The 23,831-nt window shown below is 41.4% G+C and overlaps 1 protein-coding gene and 1 non-coding gene across 2 annotated transcripts in view; one reads left to right on the forward strand and one right to left on the reverse strand.

Annotated features, from left to right (window-relative positions):
* plxna4 (plexin A4) overlaps window positions 1–23,831 on the forward strand; it is a 351,701-nt gene that overhangs the window by 166,687 nt on the left and 161,183 nt on the right. The window lies entirely within an intron of this gene.
* Window positions 8,924–9,005, reverse strand: trnas-aga (transfer RNA serine (anticodon AGA)). Its single transcript has one exon. It is a non-coding gene; the product is annotated as a tRNA-Ser (tRNA).

Raw genomic sequence — 23,831 nt, forward strand, 5'->3', positions numbered from 1 at the left:
TGCCCTGTTACAAATTTATTACTGTCACATTTCTTGTATTTGTTTATTTGACTTAAAAGTAAAGAAATCAAGTAAAAACTATCATGAACAGTATCAGGACCCAAATGCGTGACGTTTCTCACACAAGCTTTTATTTTACGGGAAATGAGGAGTCATGCACGTTAGGCAGCAGTCTGGCGTGGTATGATAGAAAGCCAGAGGCTGACGAGATCGATCCCAATTGCCTGAGCAGATATCGGACAGATAGGGTCGATCCCGGCCAGGACGGGACGGACAGAATAGATATTAAAACAGGATATCGAAATCAAACCGGACAAACTAGACGAGAACGAAACTAGAAATCGAAATTAAACGGGACAAAATAAACGGGTACAGTACCGGACAGGAAATACCAACAGGAAACAGGACTGAGTTAAAACCCACGTCTTGCGGGGCAGAGGTTCGTTGACGGACTGACAAGGTTGAGTGAGAGCTCTGAGCTTAAATAGACGGGAAGCCAATCTGTCAATGAGCCGCAGCTGCCGCAAATTGGGCGCCATGGCAACCGTGACAAAAAAAAGTTAAGGTCTACTAAAATTCTTGAAAATTATTTCTGTGTAGTTTTTCTTTTTATTATATATAAGGTGGGCTTATATACCAGCGCATCTCATGTACGTTCAAAATGTTTTCCCAGGTAATGTGTGAGGCTTATAATTAGATGTGCACTTTAGTCATGTGTTTACTGCCATTCTAATTCTGATCTTCTCTTCTTTTTCACGCTCCCTTTGGTGGCACCATTGAATCAATGATCTCAATTCCAGGTATGTCTTCTTTTCACCATACACCCCTTTTCTTTTTTTACCTTTGGCAAAAACAATCACATTTTCTTAACCAAGCATGAAATCCATTCTCACATTGTGACTAAGGACCAGTGTGGTGACAATGTTTCATCAAGTGTTTATATTCAGTGACGATTGCACAGAGGGTGGTTGCCGGTGATAACGCATTGCTTGCTTAGGACACACACCTCAATAATAGTATAGCTTCAGGCTATTGTGCTTGGATTAAACCAGGACCGGATTTTAGTAGCTTACAGCGGGATTCGGGAACCGTTTTGACTTAAAGAGCTATTACGGCTAAATATTTTTATATTATTTCTTTTCAGACCTACACCATATACAGTATACTAAGAGCAAATTCAACACATGTCTCAACAGGGAATATTATAGCCTCTATGCTCTCAGGTAGACGAAAGAAAAGATACTGGACTAGTGTAGGTTTGATAAGTGGTAGAATTCATAGAGGAAACACCAGACCCAACATAATTTCAACAAGTTAATGTGCTTCCATGTATAGGATTCCATAGAGACGTAAACCTTGACTGTAAACTGTAGTTGGGACTATGCCCTATTGCTGAGTTGACTTTAATTGTCTTTAGATAGATACTTTATTCATCGTCGTAGGGAAATTCACACGTCCAGCAGTATCATTTTGTTGTTTATTAACAGATTAACAGGCTGGCCTCGGGGTGCTGTGTTGTAGTTTAGCAACAGCGGAGTGGATGACGTCACACGCTAGGCCAAAAGTTCGACGTCCCTGCAGCAGATGGAAATCTTTGTGCCCAGGGTTACACCACCTCGTGTTCATGTAGATAGCGAGTCCACCTCCTCTCCGCTTCCCGCAGGCTTTTGTGGCTCTGTCTGCCCTAACAGCGCTACGTTAGCGTCCGGGATGCTAGACGTGAGCCACGTTTCTGTAAAACACAGTAAACTGCACTCCCTGTACACTTTGATGTTTTTCACCAGCACAGCCAGTTCGTCAGTCTTACTTGGTGGAGAGTTCACATTTACCATGATTACGAACGGTACCGAAGGCTTATAACGCTGCTAGCCGCTTAGCCTTCACCTTAGCTCAGGCTCTGTAAGTGATCTCAACATTGTGAACCATTGTATTCAACGGGGTTACTCGTGGCACTCCAGGGTAACCATTAAATGAAGAAGTGAGAGACCAGAAACGGAGACAGGACCCACTTGAGTTTGTTTTACTCAGCTTTATTTTAAAAGGAGGAATGAGCTTGCACCCACGATCGGGTGATCGTCGTCACAGGTAGCAGATCGCTTGGAACGAGGAAGTGGCACTTCCATGGCGAAAGAAGGCGGTGTGCGGGGGAAAAAACAGGTCGATGGCCGGGACGGAGGAGCCTAAACTTAAACGAGTTCAGAAAAGAGGTCGGCGCCGGGAAACAAACGGGAAACAGGACAGGATTGAGTCAGGAGTCAAAAAGCGCTTGCCTAGCGTGTAGCTGAGGTTCGCAGATGGTCTGACAACCGGTAACAAAAAGCCGGGGTGTTAAAAAGTGATAAGCAGCCAATCAGGGTCCAAGGCAGTTGCTGCCAAAGGAGCTCACTCAGGTCCTTTGCATTAGTAATCATGACAGAATAATTTTACGAGAAAACCTACTTCTAGGATAAATTGGCAGACATATTTACAGCCTGGTGCTTAGAGACTGGCCTAGGTTGTAACCAGGGTTGGGTTGGGTTACTTTAACTTGATTACTTTCAATTACTTTTGGATTCCTCCAATACCAAATATGCTAATAAAAGACAAAAGAAACTAAATATGAATAAAATGATGACTCACAACACGTGGTAAGCTTTCTCTCCTGGCTTTGATCTCTCTGATCTCCGGCAAAACTAACATAAAATGCGACAGAAACAAAATGAAAATAAATCCAAACAGCTTGCCAACATCATTTTTGCCGTTCCATGTATTCCGTTACTCCCCAAGCCTGCACGAAATTTAGTCATTTTCTTCATATTTAGTTTCTTTTGTCTTTTATTAGCATATTTGGTATTGGAGTAATCCAAAAGTAACCCTGGTTATAACAACAGTGCAATGAAAAGAATAGTGCATTTTTACATATTTCGAACCGAAACATGTGGTATATACGTCTCCTCTGCTTCGCATATACGATAATTGGAATGATACAGAAAAGGAAAGCATGGACTTCATTTATATCTGAGCCAGATCTACTAATGAAAAACCATAACTGTCTCGCTAGCTATGCGTTCCCGACCCCTGACTTACCGAAAGCTTCTCACAATTGGTGGGAAAGTTCTTGAGGTTGCTCCCCTGTCTGCCACACATAATTTAAAAGATGATTCATGCTAATTTAGGCAGATTAGATGTGTGGCGGGCATTGGAGTGCCACATGTCCCAGCGTGGCGTCACGCTGGCTCACCTGAGGGAAAGGCGGTAGAGCAGAAGGATGGGCAGCTGGAAGGAAGCAGAAGAGGATGGAGGGATGGAGGGAGCCAGGGTTGCATGGGGAGCCACAGTGTAAAAACAAGATGGGTGATTGAAGGTAGGGACGGAAAGAGGAGCGCATCAGCAATGTTTAATTAGTTCGCCTGTATGGATTGTTATGCCATGTTTAATACATATATTGAGATAACAGGCAATATAAAGCTGTGTAATAGTTGTTTACAAAGAAAAACTGGGGTAGAAAAATGTAAAAATCTAACGATGGAAATGAGCTAAACTGATCTTTTTTTATATTGTTCGTATCTGTTTTCTTGCTGGCATACAAAATCATGATCAGGGTCTTTAGATACCTGTCAGGACCAGAATGGAATCAGGACCCAATTGCGTAGTTTTATTGAAAGAAAGAGGAAGCCCCCCACGATCCAGTGTTCGCTGGACGCGGGAAGCAAGTCGCTCTTGCACTCGGATCGTGATCCGAGTACGGAAGTGGATCTTCCGTAGCGAGCGATGGCAGTGTCTGGGACGGAAAAACAGGTCGGTAGCCAGGACAGGGAGAGCAAAAACGTGGTCGGGGTCGAAAACAAGTTGTAAGCCAGGACGGGGGAGTAGACGTAGTCAGGATCAAAAATGGGTCGTAAGCCGGGACGGAAGAGTAGACGTGGTCGAGATCAAAACAGGTCGTAGCAGGAGACTAACGGGAGCAGAAACAGGACAGGCGGGAGTCAGGGTCGAAAAAGGCTTGCCTTGTATAAATAAAGGTTCGCAGACGGACTGACAACAGGGGAATAACAGGACAGGGTTTAAATAGGGACAGGGAATCAGAACCCGCAGAGGTTGGCGCAAAATGAGCGGGCACAGGTGATTCACATCTGTAATCATGACAGATGCCATATTCTCTAGACTATAAGGCGCACCTAAAAACAAACAAATCGGCCAGACATTTAAAGATGCCCCTAATAACTTAGTGCTCCTTGATTACTACAAAATATGGTGGATACGATTGGAATTTCAAACAGAATTTATAGGTGTGTGTTACTACATTTCCTGGTATACTTCTGTAGTTTAACAATGATTGATAATCACTGGCCCAATTTGCAATATATTGTATGCAACGGGATTCAAGCCTGGGTCTCTGCCGTGAGGGCGCTGGCACATTACCACTAGACCACCAGTGGTACAATGACATACAAAAAGGCATTAGAGCCTTTATCCTACTAGTGATCCTAAGAGCCAAGAAGAAATCCGCAGCATCGATCTGCAACTTCAGTAGGAATCTTTAAATATAGGCTTAATCCAAACGTATATCCAATAGCTTATGAATGATGCTGTCAACCAGACCTTCTGTTATTACCTATATTTCATTTTGATAATGTGTACTGTCTGTTGATTCTTATCATGCTGAGATTGTTGAATATTCCTGTTAAAGTTAATCATTATAAAAACTCTTTGGTGGCTGTATTACTCAAATAAAAACAGATATTAAGTTATAAAACTACTTCGTGGTAGCTGCTGCCCATGCTCACGTGGCTGTGTCTCTTGGCGAACAGAACCACCACTCCATAGGCGTGGTTTATTATTCGTCAGTGAAAACAGGAAAAGGAACACACACACATGAGCACGACTTCACAATAAAAGAATATAAGATTGATAAATGTACAAAAGATGTAATTAGACTGATGATTGAAACGTTACTTTATGTGTGTTTTTGTGTGAGAAGGAATATAAAAACAAGTTATTTTCATTGCATTGAATTCTGAGAAATGCACATTCCCAAAACGGCCAACTTTACATTTCCCCTGCCCTCATATAGGTTTAATATCAGGGTATGGTGTAATAGTAGTCTGTAGTCTTTACAGCCCTTTCAGACGTCTTGTGAGTAAGGGCTATACAAACAAACTTGACTTATCCATTCACTAAATTCATCTCTAATACTATGAGTAAAAATGGTTGGATTAGATATAATCCAACACCTTTTCCTATGTCATCTATATCCAAAGTGGTCTAGTAATTACACAGCGGACTTAAGCCGATTTTTGTTATTATCATTGTTATTATTGCCACTGTTACAATTGGGCTGGACGTGAGAACATTAACATACATTAAACTAGTCTGTAGTACAGAAAAGGTTGGGGGAGGGAACAGATTTAGTGTTTTATGCTAAATATGTCATTAGTTTTTCTCTCTTTGCTTTTCTTTATTTTCCAGGCTTATCCCTTGTGATTTTATCCTTTATTTCCATCAATTTCTTCTTCCTACTCTTCTGGATGATTGACTTGACCCCTTGGCTTGTTCTTTTTAGCTCTCATGAATATTCACTCCTCCAGCGACAGCGTTTTGCATGTTCACTAAGCAAAATCTGTATTTTTTTTTTTTATATAAATCTGTATTTATTTTTTGGGCCACCCACGCAAGGACACATGCTCAACAAAGCACTCACTCCACTCGCACAATTCGTTGGAATTCGGCTCGGCCCCTCCATGAATATTCATCCGCACCTGTTTCCCAGCGCAAAGTTTGTTGCCACGTTCATTGTTACTGAGGCAGAAGTTTGGATGGCTTTGTTTTTGTTTCCTTTTCATTGGCTGGCTTTATTGACCTCGGCATATGTTACTGTGTAATTTATTCCTCCCAGACACTGTATAGAAAAGTACACTTTGTTTGAATACACTAATCCGAAAAGTGGCAAGACAGTTGGGGAACAGGACCCAAATAAGTTTTCCTGTCTTGCTTTTTTTTCAGTTTTTGGATTAAAAGAGAAAAGAATTGTCACTACCGGGTTTTACGAGTACTTGAATTATTTGAAAATTTTATGTTGATAGGTTAAAGAATGAAGAAGTAAACAGAAGAACTGGTGTGGTGAGAAAGCTTGCTGTGAGGGTTCATGAAAGTGTCCTGGGCTAGTTTGGACAAATGGAAATAAAGGATTGAGGACATTTGACTAAAAGAGTATGCAGTGCAGAAGTGGTGGGAAATAGAATGAGAGGAAGGCCCAAATATGGTTGGATGTGAGGTCGGTTAAATTAACAGATGTAAAAGTGTGTGCTTTGGATGAGGAAGAATGACTGATATTGATGCATATGATGCGGAGGGGGTAAACCAGGGTTTGCTGTTGGGCCTCTCTCCTGATAAAGGGTTGCATGACACAGCAACTCACCCCTTTGTTGTGCTGTGGGCTGAATGTTCGTGTCAGGTTGGGAAGAGCAAAGGGGAATGAATATTTGGTGAATGTGAGTGTGTTCTTGACTCCAGCCACCTCCCACTAAGGGGATATGGCTTTGGTATAGTGTTTCCGTAGTGCAAATGTTAGCACATTGGCCAAACACGCGAAAGGTCCCCGGTTCAGGATCGGGTGGAACATTTGTTGGCCCTGACAGGCATGGGCGCCACCGGGCTGTACTTACCCAAGACACAACACAGGTTATGGTGCCCCTATAACACTAGTGGTTAAGGGATGCAACCAACCAACCATACAAATACATAGATAGATGCTTTATCATTCTGCTTACATTAGTAAACCACCCTACATATTATAATCATGGATGACAAAAGATCTTTTCTAAACACATGTATTTACAAACAATCTGGAAAAATATTTAATGTTTGGTATTGCATGTGTTAACTGCTTTATTTAAACTGTTGAGTGAATACAGTTTTACACCTGAGCCAACTCACAACGCTATGCGAACCCAACACTGACCTCCGTCCGCCGGAGAGAGTATTTGCCTTGCATTTATTTGAGAAAATCATAACATTTGATAGACTCGCTTTTGTTTCTCATTGCTTCTTATGGTCAGTTTTCCTTATATATGACAAATATATCACAAAAGATTTGTTTGGAGGGGTGCACCTTATAATCCGGTGTAGAAAATACAGAAAATGAAAAATGGAGGATTGATGTCTGAAATGATCAATGCTATGCATTTAAAACTAATCATTGACGCCGATAGTCACCATTGGCGGTGAATGATATAAGAAATCTTATCCGTCACCTTCCTAAATGTTTTTCAGAAAACGTTAATTAGGTTTTTATCTCGATGATGTCAGCTCGTGATGTCATCAAGCAACGGCAGTGATGCAACGATTGGAAATCACTGCTGTTACTCACTGGGAGCGCTTAACACGTTTTGCAGTTCAGACCGATACATCTGAACGTGTTTAGTTCCGGCAGCCTTTTACCAACTCCAGAGGGCAGAGTGCATGTGTCACTCTGTGTAGGAAAGACTCATTGCAGCATACTCGATTACTTTGTTGTATTTACATGCAGTGACACATGTTTCACCCTCTTTATGTAGGACAAAACAAAGCTTGCCCGGTTTAGTCATGCTGACAGAAAATGTGTTTGAATAAGACTTCTGTTATGCACGGGCCAGGTGGTTGTGATCACTGCCGCTGATGGGCATGCATTGCCAGTGAACAGGTCCCATTGAATTACTCCCTTGGATCTAAATTGATTAAATTAGATTTGTCTTTATTGTGTTTGATAACAACAGAGTGAACATTCTATGTGTTACATTCCGGTGTTGCGGGAAAAGTAGATCCCATAAACATCGACACAAAAATAAGATTAGGTAAATAATTTATTTACAAAGAAGTAGGTAGAAAAAGACTGACAAATATACCGACTTTACAAAAATCAATGGCCTCAAGGTTACATCAAAGTGTGCTGTGCGGCTCAAGCCTGCTACAAGGTTGGAAAACATTCACTGAAACGCCCGAAAAAAAAAAGAACCCGTAGAATGAGTACTCACAAGTCGATTGAACAATGCAGAAAACACCTTGGTGTTGAAACCATGAAATACAAGAGTTGACAAAGCTCAGCATGTTGGCAATGACTAAGAATAAATGATAAGAATCTGGTAAAGCAGTGAAGGTGCTCTTAGTGGCATCCCTGGTTTGCAATGCGAATAGACATGGAATTCCAGGATAAACAAGATCATCAAGACAAGCACTTTTGGACCATGGCCAACCCAAATGCCCAGACACCCAAACAAGTCAAGCATCTCTGCACCCAAGTTGGTCATGCTTTCGTCCCTCCAGCTGAAACGGGACACAAGAAAGCGGCTATGTCACCTGGGTCAGGTTGACACAACACACTCTACTAATCAACAGCTGGGCCTGACAGCTTTCACTGGTTTACCCCTGCCGCATCATACAAAACGCGTCCAAACATCCCACAATCCTTTCACAACACCTCTCCACTCATTCCTATCACCAAAAAGAGCTCTAGCTTCCGCTACTTTTAGACCCCTTTTCTCCAGTGCACTGATAACACCATTCATCCACATCAATCACGGCCTTCCTCTTGGTCTCCTTTCATTTACTTCTGCTCTGTAGATCCTCTTCAACATTCGCTCCTCATTTATCCTCTCCATGTGTCCAAACCAACCGAGTACTCTCTTATCCACACGCTTGCTCAGTTCCACTACTACTCCAGTTCTAACTCTCACCATTTCATTTCTCAATCTATCCAATCCTAACATACTCCTCAAACACTTCATCTCATAAACTTTTAATTTCCTTCTCAATTCTGCGTTCAGGCTCAAAGTCTCTGCACCATACAACAAAGTCGGCACAATCACACTCTCATACAGTCCCCTCTTAACATCCATACTAATACTCTTGTTGCTCATCACTCTCCTCAGAGCACCCAAAACCTTGTTTCCTTGATTCACTAATGATTCGTTGTCGGCAGGATTCGAACCTGCGCGGGGAGATCCCAATGGATTTCTAGTCCATCGCCTTAACCACTCGGCCACGACAACTGCAAAAATGAACATAGATGGACTAAATTGTAATTGCAATGAAAAAATGGTAGTGTAACTGTACAAAAATAAAAGTAATTTACCAGAGACAAAAATCTCAGATAAATTAAATAATACAATATGAATACCCATTGTTCTATAAAATACACATTTTTCATTACAACTGGCCAAATTTAATTTTTTCAAAGTCTAGTGCGCTTGTTAAAAGTGCTGTAAGTAATTTGCACCTTTTCTACTTGCTGACACCATCATCTGGCTTGTGTCATAATTGCAGCACGTTTGGACTCTACTTGAAGCCTGTCTTTTCTTACTTTCACCATTTTCATTTACACTAACAGAAAACTGCAATGACGGGCGTAAACTCACTCTCCTAAAACAACTTTTTAAGGACACTTAAGATGACAACCCAGGAAACTGTCTCTGCGCCTGTAAGTCTTTGTTTTAAGGGACCTGTAGGCAATAGGTCAAATAGGTGGTCGGTTAGAGGAATCATTTTTAACGTTGTTAGCTCTGGTACGGTATTGCAAGCGGACAGTGTCCTCCAGACTTGGCAGAGAGCAGCCAATGATTTTCTGGGCTTTGTTGACAACATACTGAATTGTGACGCCATATGCAAGGATGCTTACCACTGTAGCTTTGTAGGACATCAACAGCCTATGGTCCAGGTTTTTCTTCAACTGGAGTCGCTGGTGGGGCTTCCTCACGATAGCCCTGCTGTCGGTAGACCAGAAGAGGTTGTCAGAGAGGTGGCTGCAAAGGAGTGCGAAGCAGGGGACTCTCTCTACACAATCTCTGTTGATGAGTGGATCCTAAAGTCGAGTATGACTTCCTTGGATTTTGTGGTGATCAGTAATAGTCAGCGTCTGAGACTCCTTCCTGTATGCTGACTGATTCCCAATCTGGGACGAGGGCGTCTAAGGTGGCTTTGTTGGTGATCAGTCAAAAGGTTGTAAGGAAACCAATGGTATAACGGCAAAATAACCCCTGATAACAGGCTGATGATGGTCCAATTCGCTGTCATCTTTTGCTCCCATCACAAATGTGTCGGTCCTTATGAATGGGAAGATAAAAGACTTGCAGCTTCCATTTGATGTCTGTGTCTCACCCCTCTGCCACTCAAGAAAACCTGCGTCACTTAACAGTACAAAATGGAAAGGCAGTCAGGACCTTCACATCAGTGCCCAGCAAACACAATTTCTTACAAATGAAAATTAATAAGTCAAACCCATTGAAAATTCGGAAACAACTTAGTCTATAAGGGTAGTGATGATATCAGGTCTGAGTAAAGACCAGCACAGACTGATGGTTTCAGCCATGTTTGTTCAGTGCTGCCTTATCAACTTTTTCTTTGGTTAGTTTGGCTTTAAGCACTGGGAGAACATGCATACTCTGTACAGGAATGAATACATTTATCCATAGCTTTGAATGATGGGCTTCACTCCTGCATTTAACAACTTAGCGTGACAGCTGTCAACAACAACAGTCTCAAAACATTTAGTCATAGTTGAACTGTTACACATCAATCATCAATTCAAAGATCCAAAAGGAGCTAAGAAATATCATTTTCAATCACAGTCAGGGTAAACTGTTACACAGTCAAATTAACACTGTCTGAGAGTGAAGACAAACAGGTTGAATATCTACTTGCCATCTTCTACAGTGCTAATGACATTTTATTTACAGGGGTGAAAAAGAGTTCAATGTAGATTTAATTCAGGGTAGCCTTTTAATTTTTAAAGCATGTTAAAATTACATTTGTGGGAATCAATTTTGCACTGGATATTAAGCTATGGATTATATAGTTTTTGTCTGACAACGCCGGAGCTAAGGTGAAGGCTAAGCGGCTAGCGGCGTTATAAGCCTTCGGTACTGTCCGTAATCATGGTAAATGTGAACTCTCTACCAAGTAAGATCGACGAACTGGCTGTGCTGGTGAAAAACCTCAAAGCGTACAGGGAGTGCAGTTTTCTGTGTTTTACGGAAACGTGGCTCACGTCTAGCATCCTGGACGCTAACGTGGACAGACAGAGCCACAAAAGCCTGCGGGAAGCGTAGAGGAGGTGGACTCGCTATCTACGTGAACACGAGGTGGTATAACCCTGGGCACAAAGATTTCCATCTGCTGCAGGGACGTCGAACTTTTGGCCTAGCGTGTGACGTCATCCACTCCGCTGTTGCTAAACTACAACACAGCAGCCCGAGGCCATCCTGTTAATAAACAACAGAAGGATACTGCTCAAAGTGTGAAATTCCCTACGAGGATGAATAAAGTATCGATCTCTCTCTCTCTCCCCCCTCTATCTATCTATCTATCTATCTATCTAAAGCATTTGCATAAATGGAAAACGGGTATCAATCATTACATCACCAAATCCTCACCTATGAGTTTCCTCAGAGGCTAGCCTAGGTCAATATTTTATAGCTTTCCTCCTCTTGCATAACACCTATTTGTGTTTACTCCAAAACATTTGCGTTGAGTCTTTCCACAGACACCTCTGCTTCCCTCGTGCCCCCATTCCCGCACCAACGAGAGGACGAAATAGACCACAAAGTAGCAAGAGAGCCAGCAGCCAATTACTCCACGAGACAATGTTAGCCATAAATCATCAGGCGGACTGTCACGGGCACTGGAGGCATCCTAGCTCCCTTCCGCTTCTCCCTCTCTTCTCGGATTCCTTTAGTCTCATTTTTTTTGTGTTCCATAGTTGTAAAACTGCATTGCAGTCGTGACAGAACTCCTTTTAGTCTGCGAGACCTTGTAGCTCTTTTTGTCATTCTCTTTAGTTCCCTTTTGTCTCGCTTTTTCAGCATCGGCGTGTTTACATTTTTCCCCTGCTTCATTATTTTGTTAACTAGAGAGTTGAGCTGCAGCTTTTCACACCCGAGTTTACTTCTAATTGGTTGTGTTTGTACATGTCTTCATAGTCGGTTGTCTTGCACGGAGGGGAAAAGGAGGCGAGGGAGCGGCGTTGTAGGTCAGAGGAAAATAGAAAAGGGGTTAAAGGAAGATTATGCTAAGATCTGTCACTGTGTTGACACATTCCACAAAGCAGCTGTGAATTATTAATTTTACATCCTGTTGTACAGACATTGCTATTAACAATTCACACATTGTTACATGTAGACAGAAGTTGGTCTTAAGCATGAGACATTCCTTGTTGAAACCCCCCCCAAAAAAAAGAAAATAATTCTTCCAAACATATCATCGATTATTCAGATCAACATGATGTTGGAAGAGCCACCAAATATAGAGGATTTATTGCTGTTTAAAATGGAATAGACAATGGTATCGATCCGATACAAATACCAGCTCAGTATCGATTACATCTATATTTGGATTGATCTGCCACCTTTACTTAAAACCAATGTTCCCTCTAATTTTCCACGGGTCTGAGCGTTCACACAAAGTCGGTGAGCAGCGCTTGAAACAACAGTGAGCAACAGCAATCCCGAGTGTGTCAAGATAATTAATTATCAAACATGTCCAAAACTTTACATCAAGTTACATTTTGCTGGGTTTCCGGCAATGCAAAATTATTTTTCTCTTATGAATGAATTGACTCATGTACTATTCCAAAGGTTGTACGGCCTACAAACGTCGTTTGTTCCTACAATTGTTTCACAAGATTTCCATTTATTTTTATTTCCTGAAATATTTTGTCGCATAATATTAACATTTTTGGGGGCTTATTTAGTCGGTTGCACGATACAGAACTGTACTTAATCACATTTTTAGTGGAAGTACAATTTTGGCAACAAGATTCACTTTTTCTTCTTTTTTCCGTTTTTTCTACTTTTTTTTTGAAATTCCTTTAAAAAAAAATCTCTTTGTGTTTATTTTTTCCGAGGTGTTACTTTTTTCTTTTTGTTCTCTATTTACTTTTTTCTCTTCCTTTTGTTTCTTTTTTCTCAGCTTTTCACTACTTTTTCATTTCAGTATTTTTTCTCTTTTGTTCTATTCCCCCCTTCCTTTACGTCATTTTGTGCATAATTCTACGCAATATTTGGTCATGTTGGGATTAATGAAGCAAAAACAACCCGAAGAGCGGTTTAGGACCCGAAAGAGCCGGTTCCTTTTAGTGAGCCGAGCCGAAGAAGCCGGTTCCCCGACAAACTCTACTAACTTTACTCAGCTTCGTTCTCCTTCGACTCGACTTCAAAATACGGCATTTAGGACACAACGTGAGGGGAACCCGTGTATTTTTACCTTCATGCACTGTAACTTTGACTTAAGTCGCTTCTTAATTAGTAATTTTGAGCCCTCATTTTTGTGCGCTGGCTAGATTTTCTTGTGCGCTGAGAATGTGCGAGCAGTGCGCAATGCGCACGCGTGCAGCTTAGAGGGAACATTGCTTAAAACCCATTCAAACAGTGATTAAACATAAAAATATTGTAATATGATAAATATCGTTTTAACAAGTTTATGACCAGCACTTACCATGGACGAAGTCGGCAGGTTGGTAACGGAGACGCGAGCGTGGTGCAGGAAGAGTTAAGAAGCAGAAAATATGGTTGATGATACAAAAGCACTTATTGTACACAACACAAGTGCGTGGGATCAGGTCTGTACGCGGGAAATGTAAGTGCTGTGTTAAGTTGTGGAGGTGATGGACCCATGTGGGGGGTAAGCAAAAGCTGGATGCAAGGGTACTAAAAAAAGAGGGATGGTTTTCTGATAACAAAGGAGGAGCAAAATGACAAACAAATAGTCACAAAACAACAAATTGTTCAAGCAAGAAATAAAAAAAAAAACTGTCTTAGCTGTGAAAATAAAATAACCCAACAACATGTGCTGTCTAAAATATCTTTTTAAAAAGTGGCGTGAATTAAGGACAGGTGTGTGTCTATTGAACACACCTGTGCCAATTTCGAAACCCGCTCAGCGCCCCCTGGTGGAATGAAGCTCGCTAAACCCTACCTTAACTTTCCCCGCAAGGGCTAGAAAACAGATGGCCCAAAAGAAAAAAAAAATGGAGGGAAGCTGGAAATTTAGGGTGATTCTTGTAGACAATCTCTTTTGAGATTCATGTTGGTTCCAGATCAGGGGATGGTGTAATAATACAGGGGAACCTCGGTTTTCGAACGCCTCTCAGTTCGAACAAATCGGTTCTCGACCAAAAATTTCGAAAAATTCTTGCTTCGCTTGTCGTTCAAAAAATCGGAGTTCGAACGCCGGTACGCTAGGGGCGATGCTGAGCGGCGTACGGGTGTAGATTGCCCCCAACCCTCGTGAAGAACTGTTGTCACGTGACCGCGCACTTCTTTTTGCTTTCGTTTTTAATATCGGTGAACGGAGTGTTTTAACCCCTAATTATGCCTCGGAAGAAGGTCGGTGCAAGCAGCAAAGTTGCTACAGGTGAAAAAGGAAGAGTAGTGTGTACAACTATTGCATTTAAGAAAGAAATAATAGCAAAATACGAAGAAGATGTGCAAGTTTCCCTTCTTTCGAGGGGATAGAGCATGGCTTCTGCAGACCACCACAAAGGTAAGAAATCCTATTCATAAATCTTTTCTTTATCCTTTAACCGCTCACCACTTGTTGTGGAGACTAAATGGTGTGCAAACGACCTGATTTTTTTATTTTTACACGTTCATGTTAGCGTAATCTTTCGTACGGAATTAGCCTGGGTTAGCTTCACGTTTATGGTAAGCCTTCAAGGATTTGGAACAGATTAAAATGATTTTACATTACTTTTAATGGCAATAACGATTTTCGGTGATCGACCAAATCGGTTTTCAAACAGGGTTCTGGAACGGATTATGGTCGAGAACCGAGGTTCCACTGTACTCTGAAAAAATAGTCTGTGTAATAACCTGTGAAGCCCTTAGAGACTCTTTGTGATTAAGGGCTATACAAATAAAAATGACTTGAGATTGTGGCGCAGGATCACCAACAGGACACTGGCCCTGAACACAAAAGCAAAATCTACAATGGAATAGTCTAAAACTAACAATACCAAGGTGTTAGAATGGCCAAACCAAAGTCAAGTCCTCAATTCTATGAAGCATTTGAGGAAAGATCTAAAAAATGCTCTTCAAAAATGATCGCTACCAATACTTTTGCAAGGCCCGTTATATTTATTTTGATTTTGTTTGCACACTTTTGACTTTTGTGTCTAAATTGAGTTACTATCCATAAAACATATATTTGTGCAATATCTGTTACATGCGGCACATGAAACGCAACGAGTGTCGAAGATTAGTGTGATTTATTGCCGGCACGTCAGAATTTGGTGTATCACTGGAGCCTCCCTCTGGCGACACTTGTAATTAAAGCTGAACACAGCGACCTTGAGTGACGCCTGATAACGCCCGCATATTATTTTAATTTTTTGAAAACTCACGCGCTGCAAGCATTTAGTCTTGCAATTGAGTGTCAAGCCTTTGCCATTCGTTTATCTACTATTCAGTTTTCAAACTAATGGATTTTGTTAATGAATATGTCCTGTGCCTACTCTTCCCCACCTCCACTTAGCGTCCAACTCTTTTGTTTATACACGCGGGCAAGGGCTGCCGTAAAAGCTGCTCTAGTGCCGTGCATTTGTTTTACTTAGCCACTTTATTACTGCATTTTATGTCATGCAAAGAAAAAGAAGACGGCGGGGCCTCAAATTTCTCCATTAAATTGCATTTGTTTCATTAAAACGACATGCTACATCTACGTGTCCAACCATCTGTGCGGGGTTTTGATTCAGTTGACTAAAGCTTATGCAAAATGATTGATCCATCGATCAATCCATCCATTATCTGCACCTCTTTATCCTCAGTAGGGTCGCGGGTGTGCTGGAGCCCATCCCAGCTATCTTCGGGCAGTGGGCAGGGGACACCCTGAACTGGTTGCCAGCCAGTCGCAGGGCACACAGACAATTCGTTCGCTCTTTCACACCTAGAGACAATTTGGACCGGTCAATTAACCTAATATGCATGTTTTGGGAATGTGGGAGGAAACCGTAGTGCCCAGAGGAAACCCACGCAAGCACGGGGAGAACATGCAAACTCCACACAGGAGGTTCGATCTCATGACCTCAGAACTGTGCCGCACAAGCGCTAACCACTGCGCCGCCGTGCTACAAAATGATAGATCACTATCATTAAATCTGCTATTGGACAGTCCTAGAAAATATTGTCTATGTGGATGGTCTTCAGGTGGCACGGGAGCTGAGTGGTTAGCCAATCCGCAGCACAGTTCTGAGGTCATGGGTTCAATTTCAACTACCAGCCTTCCTGTACAGAGTTTGCATGTTCTCCCTGTGCATGTGTTTGTTTCCTCTGGGCACTCCGGTTTCATACCACATCCCCAAAACATGCATGGTTAGGTTAATTGGCCGGTCCGAATTGCCCCTAGGTTTGAACAAGTGAGTTGTCTGTCTCTGTGTGCCCTGCGACTGGCTCGCAACCAGTTCAGGGTGTCCCCAGTCCACTGCCCAAAGATAGCTGGGATGGGCTCCAGCACCCCCGTGACCCTAGTTAGGATAAGCGGTGCATATGGATGGATGGATAGATGATCTGCACCTTGGATTTTGTTTGTGGCATGGCATGTTTCTGAAAAACAGTGATTAGTTACAGTTACTAGTTTCTTAATTTAAAAGGTAATTAAGGTAACCCTTGGGTTACTGACAACAAAAATTTGCCCATTATGAATGAATGTAACTATCTAGCTGCACATTAACGTATATACTCGCATAGAAGCCGACCCCTTACAGCTGCTTTAGGAAGTTTCCCCATTAATTTCCCCTAGGTTTCTTGTTCCTATAAAAGCTAAGCCCTCCTCCCTACACACTACCTGCCATTCGCTACTGGTGACACACAACCAAATATGCGTATATAAGGTGACTACCTGATTGAAATATTTTATTTTGTATTGGTAAATACAGCTTTGATGCGAGTATGTAAAGTAGGGAGAATATCTCCATGAGGAGAAATGTAGCATTATTGTACTCTGTGCTTCAGACATTGCCACAGAATCTATATTAAGTTGTACGTTTTAGTAAAATTTAAGCATCCCCACCTGATACGTTTGTTACTATTGGACGAGGAAAAAGGAAATTTCATTAGATGCCAGTTCATTGTTTTGACTCACTTTTATTCATTTGACCATGCATAATTGTCGCTATCGGACAGTCGTTTTGCTGTCCTTTGATTTACACCTCTTTGGGGTTGATTTTTGTGACCCTGAAGATTTAATGAAAGAGGGGGCTCGGAGGAGGGCTTTAGCCAGGGACAGAATCTCTTATCTGGAAGCTCCTCTCCTGGTCTTCCTCTTAAGTTCAAAATACTTCTTCTCGCCTTGAGGGCAATGTTCCCTCTAATTTTCCACGGGTCTGAGCATTCACACAAAGTCGGTGAGCAACGCTTGAAACAACAGTGAGCAACCATAATCCCAAGTGTGGCAAGATAATTAATTATCAAACATGTCCAAAACTTGACATCAAGTTACATTTTGCTGAGTTTCCGCCAAAGCAAAATTATTTTTCTCTTTTGAATGAATTGACTCATGTACTATTCCAAAGGTTGTACGGCCTACAAACGTCATTTGTTCTTACAATTCTTTCACAAGATATCCATTTCTTTTTATTTCCTGACATATTTTGTCGCATAATATTTACATTTTTGGGGGCTTATTTAGTCGTTGTAAGATACAGAACTGTACTTAATCACATTTTTAGTGGAAGTACAATGTTGGCAACAAGATTCACTTGATAGAATCGGAAATTATTTGAATGCAACACTAACTTTTTCTTCTTTTTTCCGTGTTTTTTTCTACTTTTTTTTATTCCTTTAAAATAAATCTCATTGTGTTTATTTTTTCCGAGCTGTTACTTTTTTCTTTTTGTTTTCTATTTACTTTTTTCCTACATTTCTTTCTTTTCTTTTTTTCTGGCTTTTTTCTACATTTTTCCTTCTTTTTTTCTCTTCCTTTTGTTTCTTTTTTTCTCAGCTTTTCACTACTTTTTCATTTTTTTTTCTTTTTTGTTCTATTTCCCCATTCCTTTAAGTCATTTTGTGCATAATTTTACATAATATTTGGTCATGTTGGGATTATAGAAGCAAAAACAACCTGAAGAGCCGTTTAGGACCCGAAAGAGCCGTATCCTTTTAGTGAACTGAGCCGAAGAAGCCGCTTCTCGACAAACTCTACTGACTTTACTTTTCAACTTCGTTCGACATTGCCTACAAAATACCGCATTTAGGACACAACGTCAGGGGAACCCGTGTATTTTTACCTTCATGCACTGTAACTTTGACTTATGTCGCTTCTTAATTAGTAATTTTGAGCCCTCATTTTTGTGCGCTGGCTAGATTTTCTTGTGCGCTGAGCATGTGCGAGCAGTGCGCAATTGCGCACGCGCGCATCTTAGAGGGAACACTGCTTGAGGGTACTAAAATGTAAACTTAATTCCACCCTTCAGAAACTATTGCTAGCAGATTGATGGCTGTGTGTGACAGTCTGCATGATGCATGTGTATTCAGCAGAGGACACAAAAACTCATACATTTGATAAGTGGTCAATAACACATACCACGCTATGTAGTGACGAGAGTAAAGTAGCAAAATGTTATTGTTAATGTTACAGGGAAAACTAGTTGCATTCCAGGAACATGCTCCTTTGTAACGCGTTCCTACACTGGTGGCAGGGCAGGCGTTGCACACTGCCGTAATGGATGGCCGGAAAACAGATGGGTCTGTTTGTTTGCGAGGGAAGCTTCCTGCACCGATGCTATCGAGGTGATTTCCTCTTGTCACCCAATACGTCCAAGATCAAAACTAGAATCATTCGGTGAGATCAGAGGAGGCAGGCAGCGAGGGGGTCTGGAGGGATTGGAAGCATAAATTGTGAAGATGAATGAGACCAGACACCTGCACATGTTTGCGTGTGCAACTGTATGTTCGAGATAGAAATCTGTAGACTCCGTGACAGCCAATATAAATCCCTTTATGAACATCTTTATCAGACTGATGTGACTTTCAGCATGCTGGACCTGCTCAGGTCAGATTGGTACATCAACGTGAAAGCAACGTATTTACCTGGGAACCGAGAAATGCTTTTGTTATCCGTCTTGCTAGGGTTTTACGTTCTAAAGATTCACGGGATTTTAAATAGACAATTGTTATAGGTCATGCAGAAGAATAGACTTTTCGCACATGTTCACGTGATCGTTCGGCTTCATTTGAATCTTGCGTTACGTCTACTAACAAAGTCAAGCTAGCACGCAGTAACATAGAATATATTCAAATTATTTAGCATTATCGTGGATGACAATAAGTCAAGTTACATTTATTTCCATAGCCCTTAAACTCATAACCTCTGGACTGCACAGTCCACAATTACACCATCCCCTGGCATGTGGACAAAGAAAAACTCAAAAAACTTAACATGAGGAAAGCAAGAAACCTTATGAAGGTGCCACACAAGAGGTAATCCCACTTCCAGGATGACAAGTCTGCAATAGATCTTGTATTCGGTAAGAATACACAAAACATAGTCAACATCAACAATAAACATAGCTAATATATAAAAATGTTCAGGAAGTCCAAGAAACTGACGACATAGCTCCCCATCTCAGCCAGCTGGTCAATGCAGATGGTGACATTTGTCAGGTCCCGGTGCTGGTCTGCTGACTAATCCAAATTCAACTTCTCCCTCACTTCACCACTGGCCAGGCAACTGAAAAGGACAGGAAGAGAAAAGTATGAGTTTGACATCAATCATAGGCTATAGACTATAAGTGTGGCTTTAGTCTAGATTTAAATACTTCCACTGAGGTTGCAGATCTTATCTCAGGGGTGCAGAGAATTCCAAAGCACAGTGGCCCTAATGGAAAAAGCTCTCAAGCCTGCAGATTTCTTCTTGGCTCTTGGAGTCACAAGTTTTCCGAGCGGAGGCTTCAAGCAGGAATATAGGGGGAAACCATTTCAGAGTGATAAGAGGGGGCGAGTCCAGAACCCAAAAGTCACATCATAAACAGACAGGAAGACAGTGCAAGTTGGATACAATTGGAGTGATATGATCAAACTTTCTTGTTCTCGTCAAAGTCTTCCTGCCACATTTTCCAACAGGTGGAAGATTTTGAATGCTAGTCATCTGGAGACTAGAGAACTATATATTGCAATAATCAAACTGAGAAGTATTAAATGCATGAATTTTAATCTCAGCATCTGATTTTCCTAGCTTCGGGAGAATCTTCACAATTTTACAGAGGTGCAAAAACCTATTCTAGTAAGATTGTTGATGTATAAATAAAATGACAGTGTCATGATTACCGATATGATTCACCTGTGCCCGCTCCTTTGGCGCCAGCTGCCTCGGACTCTGATTGGCTCCCGGTCACTATTCAAACGCTCGTCTATCTGTCACCTGTTGTCAGTCTGTCTACGAACCTCAGTTTACTCTAGGCAAGCTTTTCGACCCTGAATCACTCCTGTTTTGGCTCCCGTCTGTTTCCCGGCTTCGACCCGTTTTTTTATTTTTTATCTTGACCATGTCTACTCTCGTCTCCTGGATTTTAACTCGTTACTGATCTTGACTACGTTTTTTGCTCTCCTGTCCCGGCTACTGACCTGTTTGTGCCACTTCCGCGTTCAGAGCGACCTGTTTCCTGTGACCAGTGATCACCGGATCGTGTGTGCAATCCTTTCCTTTCTTCCAGATAAAACCGAGAGAAACGTAAGGCAATTGAGTCCTGTCTCCGTTCTTGTCCTGAGAGACGGATTAAGATGACAATATGTTTCATACTTATGGACAATTACTGCAAGTACTTGAATAGGTTCTCGCATCAATTATTGCATATTGAAAAACACATAAAAAACCCAGAGACCACAAGTCTTCCAATATTGAATACCAGTCCTCACTCACGAAAGTAGTCAAATTAGTTCTCATCCTCTCACCAGCCCAACAAAGTGCAAATGTCGGCAACGGTAATAGCCGCTCTCTCATTCTCCCGGCGTAACCGAGATTGACATTTTCATAATTACTATTCCGTCACCAATGTGGATTCGCAACTGTGTCATTATTAATTCATTGTGCAAGGGGAGTGAATGAGGCATGGATAGCGAGGGGAAAAAAGAAACAGGAGGGAATAAAAGGAAGCGAGTGAGGGACTTTTGGGGAAAAAAGGAAGAAGTAGGACAAGTGGATATTGATTTTTCAAGTGCGAATGAATTTTGGGGACGTACTTGATGTTCTTCTCCTTGTACCTTTGCTAGATGCACACTTCATTCCCTCTCTCCTTTTATTCTCGCTACTTTCTCCATCTGTAGTCTTTGCGGCAGCAAGTCCTTGTTGCCATGGCAACTCAGGGCTAGCCCCTCCATGCAACTGAGAGCGAGTGAACAAGGAGAGTCCAGAGAGACCCATTCTTTCTTTTTTGGGACCGGGGTGTCATCTTTCAGGAAACCACATTTGCATGCTTGTCTACTTGACTTTTTTTCTGATCACCATTTAGCTTAACAATTGTCTACTTTGAATTTTAAGACACAACACTCTCAACTTTAATTCCTGTGGACAACTTTTCTTAAAGGAAAATGCCATACACAGATGCAGTACCGAGGGGTAGGGCTTATATCTGGTGAGGCACAGTCAAATTGACAAATATAATAACCTATGTCATAGTCGTATTTACTTAGCAGAGCAAAAAAAAGCAATATGTATGTAATGTAGCATAGGGACAAGTCTTATTTACTTAGCAGAGCAAAAAAAAGCAATATGTATGTAATGTAGCATAGGGACAAGAGTTTTGTGGAATAATTGCCAACCTTAGCCAATGTGTTTTGTCCTGTTTAATATCAGTTTCCAGTTTCGTTCCCGTCAATTTTTTTCCTGTTTATTATTCTCTGCAGTTTTTGTTCCCGACTAGTTTGTCCTGTTTTATTTCAATATCCTGTTTCATTATCAATCCTGTCTGTCCCGTCCTGTCCGGTATCGACCCCATCTTTCCGATATGTATTCGGGCAATTGGTATCAATCTCGTCTGCCTCTGGCTTCCTATCATTTCATGCCAGACTGCTGCCTAACGTGCATTACTCCCCATTTCCCGTAAAATTAAAGGCTTTTGTGAGAAAAATCACGCATTTGGGTCCTGATCCTGTTCGGGTTCATGATCAAATGATTGAAATAAGTAAGTATATGCTCCCTCTTCTGTTTCATTTTTGAGGCAACCTTTATAATTTTCAACCTAGTGAATAATTATCCAAATATAGGAGAGCAATAAGGTCCCTTTACATCAGGGGTAGGCAAACTTTTTAATTCGCGGGCTGCATTGGCTTAACACATTTTGGCCAAAATGGATGGGCGGATAGATTTATTGATTTCATGTTGTGTATCTACCGATACAGTCTCAAATCCAATAATTTGTAAATACATGATGAAAAATGATCATGTAGGCCGGGATTTAAAATCATATACATATAAATCATTTGCTTTTTTGTATATTCTGTTCAGGCGAAAATAAACAATGACCAACAAGAATGGAGAAAAAGTATGTTTAGAATAGCAGTGAAAATATGCATTTTGTATAAACAAACATGCAGAAAATTACAGGTAGATTTTATATTTGATTTTTAAATAGATATACCATTTAATTAAATTGGAACAGGAGGAGGACCCAGATGCGTGACGTTTCTCACCCAAGCTTTATTTTACGGGAAATGGGGCAGTCATGCTCGTTAACCCAAACGCCAGTGATTCGGCGATCGTAGGGCGGAAGACGTGAAGCAGCAGTCTGATGTGGAATGACAGGAAGCCAGAAGCAGAAGAGATCGATACTAATTGCACGAGCAGATATCAGACAGATGGGGTCGATATCGGACAGGGCAGGACAGACAGGATTGATATCAGGACCTGGAGACTGGAGTCCAATAACAAGCAGGACTAGATAGACGGAAATGATACCAGACACTGGAGATCGAAATTAAACTGAACAAACTAGACAGGAACGAAACTGGAAATCGATATTAGACAGGGCAAAATAGACGGGAACAATACCGGATAGAAAACACAAGCAGGAAACTGCACAGAGTCAAAACCCACGTCTTGCGGGTGCAGAAGTTTGTTGACGGACTGACAAAGGGTGAGCACTGAGCTTAAAGCCAGTCAACGAGCCGCAACTGGGTTAGCCAAACGGGTGGGGCCAATTGGGCGCCATGAGCAACCGTGACAAATAAGGACAAATTAATAAATTGTCCCCCTTTCAAGCCCTGAATTTGATACTATACATTGAAAAACTGAAAACTGCTATACAACTAGCTGTGTTTTTATCTGAAATGTCATTAATATTTTGAAAAATTTACATAAAAATAAAAATAGCAACTGGAGACAAACGCAGCCAGCTATCAGAATATTGAGACACTAGGGGACAAGAGTGGCACCAATTCAACACATTTGCATTAGTAACACTTTATTTAAACCATATCTTTTCTCACATTGCTCAAAGGTTGAACATATATGAGACATTCATGAACAGTTCCTCATTTATCAACGTGTTGTCTACAAAAAACAGTTTGCCCTCATGCTTGTTAAAATAAGAGCAGCTGGAGGCAAACCTTATTAAACCAACAGGGAAGGTTGTGGTTATGGTGGCGGTGATGGGTTTTAATCAGATGGAATTTTAGACAGAGTTTGAAGTGCACGCGTGCGGTTGTGGGAATTTGAAAATTTCACTCGGGCTAAAAAACAAATACACACAACGGATTCATTAGCGAACCCTCCCTGCCAGGCAAGAAGCAAAGATAAGTGAAAGCGCCGCTCACCGCTCTGCCTCTCATTCATTTGCAGCGCTTCAATCTGGAGACCTAGTTAAGTGGCTTATTGAACAACTTTCAATGGCTGCA

This window comes from Urocampus carinirostris, chromosome 11 (assembly GCF_059441175.1).
Source record: "Urocampus carinirostris isolate Australia breed hairy pipefish chromosome 11, RoL_Ucar_1.0, whole genome shotgun sequence".
Classification (NCBI taxonomy): domain Eukaryota; kingdom Metazoa; phylum Chordata; class Actinopteri; order Syngnathiformes; family Syngnathidae; genus Urocampus; species Urocampus carinirostris.